The sequence below is a fragment of the Eumetopias jubatus genome, unplaced genomic scaffold (assembly GCF_037043125.1).
Source record: "Eumetopias jubatus isolate StellerSeaLion01/CBP00866 unplaced genomic scaffold, mEumJub1_p1.0 scaffold_11, whole genome shotgun sequence".
Classification (NCBI taxonomy): Eukaryota; Metazoa; Chordata; class Mammalia; order Carnivora; family Otariidae; genus Eumetopias; species Eumetopias jubatus.
Genome location: NW_028274817.1, coordinates 52046801 through 52052915, shown reverse-complemented (window position 1 = coordinate 52052915; position 6115 = coordinate 52046801).

Here is a 6115-nt window from a genome sequence, read left to right as displayed (position 1 = left end):
GGAGTGAAATGTTTTGCCACCCATGTAATTGGAATTCCAAAAGGAAATAATGGAGAGAAAGGGAGAGAAGCAATATTTAAAGATTTAATGACTAAGAATTTTCCAGAACTTAAAAAAGAGACAATCTACAAGTTCAACAAGCACAATAAATCTCAAAGAGTTTACATAAAAAAAATCAACTTTTATGCACATCATAGCGAGAGTGAAGAATACTACAAAGAGAAGATTTTAAAAGCAACATGAAAAGCAAAGACATGACAAATTACATACAAAAAAGTACAGTTATACTGATGGCTGACTTTTCAAAAGCAACAGTGGAAACCAGAAGACAGTGGAACTGTATCTTCTTTGTACCGAGAAAAAATAGATGTGAACCTAAACAAACAAGCAAGCTAACAAACAAAAAACAGACTCTTAAATACAGAAAACAAATGTGGCTGCCAGAGGAAAAGTGGGTGGAAGCATTGGTAAAATAAAGGGGATTAGAGTACACGTTGTGAACAGCTTGAGTGATGTATGGAATTGTTGAATCATAATGCACACCTGAAGCTAACATAACACTGTATCTTAATTAAAAAATAGATGTCAACCTGGAAATCTATTCCCAGGAGAAATATAATTTAAGAATGTCAGTGAAATAAAGACAATTTAGGTCTAACCCAAATATATTAAGGGTTATACTACCAGATCATCACCAAAACAAATATCAAAAGAAGTACTTCAGGCAGGAGAAAAAATATCCCAGATGGAAGGACTGAAATGCAAGAATATCAAAAATAGTGGCAAATACTGACTCTATAATTATAATAATATCTCAAGGAGTTATAATATAAAAATAAAATACACAACAGTAACATATGAGTAGGAAGGGAAGAGTGCCCTTAATGTTTTCTATGATGCTTAAATTGATTGGAAAAATTCAAAGATATTGATTAATTTAGGCATTCAAAAATTAAGTAGTCATGTTACATTTTGGGGGGTTCTCATTTAAGAAATAATTGCAGAGTATATACATCATAAAATAGTAAAGAAAATAAAAAGTAACGGGAAAATGGGACACCTGGGTGGCTCAGGTGGCTCAGGTGGTTGAGTATCTGTCTTCGGCTTGGGTCATGGTCCTAAGGTCCTGCATTGGGCTCCTTGCTCAGCAGAAAGCCTGCTTCTCCCTCTGCCTCTGCCCCTCCCCCTGCTTGTGCTCTCTCTCTCTCTCTCTCTCTCTGACAAATAAGTAAATAAAATCTTTTTAAAAAAGTAATGGGAAAAAAGAAAAGCAGGCAAGAAAGGAGAGAAAAACAAATATAGAGAAGTTGGGGCAAAGAGAAGTCAAAATATAGGATGGTAGAGAAATATGCAAATATACCAACATTTTTCATAAGTTTAAATGAACTAAATAGTCCTGTTAAAAGATGATTACATGTGGGGGTGAAGAGCTAAGATGGCAGTGTAGTAGGAGGACCCTGGGCTTGTCCCTCCCTCAAACACACTAGATAACTATCAAATAATTCTGAATACCTAAGAAATCAACCTGAGGACTGCCAGAACAGAGTGTAAAACTACAGGAAGAGGCCACATTGAGGAAGGTAAGAAGTACAGAGACATGGTTTGCAGGAAAAATGGAGGGCAGGTGCTGCGGAGGGGAGGGAGCCCTGGTTGGAAGAAAGGAGAGAGAGAGATCAAAGTGCACAGGAAAACCCACAAGAGAATACTTTCCCAAAGCCAGTGGATGGGTAAAAGAGAGGGACTGATTTTGATGAGTTTTTGCAAACAGCAGGGCTCAAGGACTGGAATTTTAAAGGTTGGCAGGCTTGGCTGGGCTAGAGCTCTAAGGGCACTGCCCTATTCCTACAGAGAAGGCAGACAAACAGCCCTGCGACAGATTGCATAATCTGAGGATCACCCAAGGCACACGAGGGAGAGACTGTTCCCTCTTCTTGGAGCTCATCTGTAAGAGGTGGCATTCACAGAAACATCTCTCTGGGAACAAAAGAGCCTGTGGGTGCCATTTCCCTCCCCTGCCCCTTAGCTTATATGCAGAGACAGCTGTTGAGGGCTTCTGACCCCCAACACTGGCTGTTTAGCTTGCTTGCTCCAAATCACACATCCCTGCACCCTGGTGCTACTGCCCTTCTTGGTCAAACTTGCATCCATCCCAGCACACAGATTCTTCTCCAGAACATCAGTGAAGGGCTCCACCACAGGAGGTCCCTCAAGTTTGGAGGTTTAAAAGTCAGCAGACTTGACTGGGATAGAGCCCAAAGTGCATTGTGCTGTTTCAGGCAAGCAAGCAACCCAGAGATAATGAGAAAATGGTGATCTGAAAAATGCCTGAGACACAGGAGAGGAGATATTTGCTTTTTTGGGAGTGCTTCTATGAGAGCAGCAAATACAGAGACCACTCTCTGGGGACAAAGGAGCTAGCTAGTACCATGTCTCTGTCTCTGCCTCACCCATCAACATAACATTTAGTAAACAGCACAGTGCGAACACTGGCTGCCTAACCTGCTTACATGAAGTCCCACCCCCTGCACTCTGCTAGTACTGCTTTTCTAAGGCAAGAGTGCCTAAGTCCCAGTGCAGCAGGCCCCTTCTCCAAAAGACCAGCATAAACCTTTGCACACACCACACCCCCAAATAAAGAATTTTGCAAGGCTTCAGTTCTAGTGGAAGTAGCATCAGGTCTCATTTAACAAGCATACCAGAGAACATCTAGTAAAAACTGACCACAATGGGGCCAAGGACCATACACTATTCATTGCTGGCAAGGAGATCCTCTGCAGATGACTGCCCTGAAGGATAGAGAAGCCAAAACACAACAGCAGAGTGCACACATCACACAACACAGACATTCCTTGAAGCACCAGGCCATGGACTCTATGACCTTTTCCTCAAAAAGGCATTACTCTCAAGAGGAGGAAACATAACAGTGTTTTCTAACAAACAGAAGACAGAGACATAGACAAAATGCTAAGATGGAGGAATACATACCAAATGAAAGAACAAGAAAATGTCATGGCAAGAGATCTAATTGAAACAGATATAAGTAATATTCCTGATGGTGAATTTAAAGCAACAATCATAAAGATACTCACTGGGCTTGAGAAAAGAATGGAAGACTTCAGGGAGGTCCTTACTGCAGAGATAAAAGAGTTAAAAAACAGTCAGATATGAAAAATGTAATAACTGAGACTCAAAGCAGACTGGATATAATGACCACAAGGATAGAAGAAACAGAGGAACAAATACGTGATATAGAAGATAGAATAATGGAAAATAATGAAGCTGAACAAAAGAGAGGAAGAATTATGGATCAGGAAAATAGACTTAGGAACTCAGTGACTCCATCAAACATAATAGCATTTGTATTATAGGAGTCCCAGAAGAGAGAGAAAAGGGGGTAGAAGATTTAATTGAGGAAACTTCCCTAATGTGGGGAAGGAAACAGACGTCCAACCCAGGAGGCACACAGAACTCCCATCAACATCAACAAAAGCAGGCCAACCAAGACATATTGCAATTAAATTTGCAAAATATAGTTATAAGGAAAAAAATCTTAAGAGCAGCAAGAGAAAAGAAGTCCACAACTTACAAGGGAAGACCCATAAGGCTGGTGGTAGATCTCTTCACAGAAACTTGGCAAGCCAGAGGAGAGTGGCATGATATAGTCCACGTGCTGAATAGGAAAAATATGAACGCAAGAATATGTTATCCAGCAAGGTTAACACTCTGAATAAGAGAGATAAAGAGTTTCCCAGACAAACAAAAACTAATGGAGTTTGTGATCACTAACCGTGTCCAGCAAGAAATATTAAAGGGGACTCTTTGAGTGGGAAGAAAAGACCAAAAATAACAAAGACTACAAAGGAACAGAGAAAATCTCCAGAAACAAGAACAAAACAATTAATAAAATGGCACTATATATATAACTGTCAATAATTATTTTCAATGTAAACGGACTAAGCCCTACAATCAAAAGACATAGGGTGTCACAATGGATAAAACAACAAGTCCCATTTATATGCAAGAGACTCATTTTAGACTTAAAGACACCTTCAGATTGAAGGTGAGGTGTTGGGGAAACATTTATTATGCAAATAGAGATCAAAAGAAAACCAGAGTAGAAACACTTAGATCAGACAAACTACATTTTAGAACAAAGAATACAATAAGAGATGGAGAGGGGCAATATATCATAATAAAGGGTACTATCCAACAAGAAGATCTAACAAATGTAAATATTAATGGCACCAAATGGGAGCACCCAAATATATAAAACAATTAGGAACAAACATAAAGGAACTCATTGATAATGATACAATAATAGTAGGGGACTTTAACATCCCACTTACGTCACTGGACAGATCATCTAAGCAGAAAGTCAGTAAGGAAACATCTTTGAATGACACACTGGACCAGATGGGCTTAACAGATATATTCAGAACATACCATCCTAAAGCAGTAGAATACACATTCTTTTCAAGTGCACATGGGACATTCTCCAGAAAAGATCACATACTAGGTCACCAATCAGGCCTCAACAAGTACAGAATGTCTGAGATCATACCACACATATTTTCCAACCACAGCACTATGAAACTTGAAGTCAACCACAAGAAAAAAAATTGGAAAGGCCACAAATATATGGAGGTTAGAGAACATGCTGCTAAACAATGAATGGGTTAACAAGGAAATAAAAATAAATAAATACAAAGGACAAGGAAACAAATAAAAATGAAAACTCAATAGTCCAAAACCTCTAGGACACAGCAGAAATGGTCCTAAGAGGGAAGTATATAGCAATACAGACCTACATCAAGAACAAAGAAAAATCTCAAAGAACCCAATCTTACACATAAATGAGATAGTGAAAGAACAAATGAAGCCTAAAGATAGCAGAAAAAGGGAAATAATAAAGGTTAGAGCAGAAATCAATGATATAGAAACTGAAAAAAAATAGAACATATCAATGAAACCAGGAAATGTTTTTTTGAAAAAAATTAAAATTGTTAAACCCATAGCCAGACTTATCAAAAAGAGAAAGGACCCATGTAAGTAAAATCACAAATGAGAAAGGAGAAATAACAACCAATACCACAGTAATGGAAACGATTAGAAGATAATATTATAAAAAAATTATATTCCAACAAATTGGACAACCAGGAAGAAATGGATAAATTCCTAGAAACATATAAACTACCCAAAACTGAAACAGGAAGAAACAGAAGACTTGAACAGACCAATAACCAGCAAAGAAATTAAATTAGAAATCAAAAGTATCCCAACAAATAAAAGTCCAGGGCCAGATGGCTTTCCAGGGGAATTCTACCGAACATATAAAGAAGAGTTAATGCCTATTCTCAAATTGTTCTGAAAAATAGAAATGGAAAGAAAACTTCCAAATTCATTCTATAAGGCCAGCATTACCCTGATTCCAAAACCAAAGATTCCACTAAAAAAGAGGACTACAGGTCAATATCCCTGATAAACATACATGCAAAAATTCTCAACAAAATACTTGCAAATCAAATCAAACAGTACATTGAAAAGAATCATTTACCACAGTTAAGTGGAATTTATTCCTGGGATGCAAGGTGGTTCAATATTTGTAAAACAATCAATGTGATATGCCACATCAATAAAAGAAAGGATAAGAACCATAGGATCATTTCAGTAGATGTAGGAAAAAGATTTGGCAAAGTACAACATCCATTCATGATAAAATCCCTCAACAAAGTAGGGATAGAGAACATACCTCAACTTAAGAAAGGCCATATACGTAAAACCCACAGCTAATATCATCATCAGTGGGGAAAAACTGAGAGCTTTTCCCTCTAGGGTCAGGAACAAAGCAAGGATGCCCATTCTCATCACTGTTGTTTAACATAGTACTAGAAGTCCTAGCCTCAGCAATCAAGCAACAGACAGAAATAAAAAGGCAACGGCACCTGGGTGGCTCAGATGGTTAAGTGTCTGCCTTCGGCTCAGGTCATGATCCCAGGGTCCTGGGATTGAGTCCTGCATCGGGCTCCCTACTCTTTGGGAGCTTGCTTCTTCCTCTGATTCTCTCTCTCTCTCCCTCTCTCTCCCTCTGTCTTTCATGAATAAATAAATAAAATCT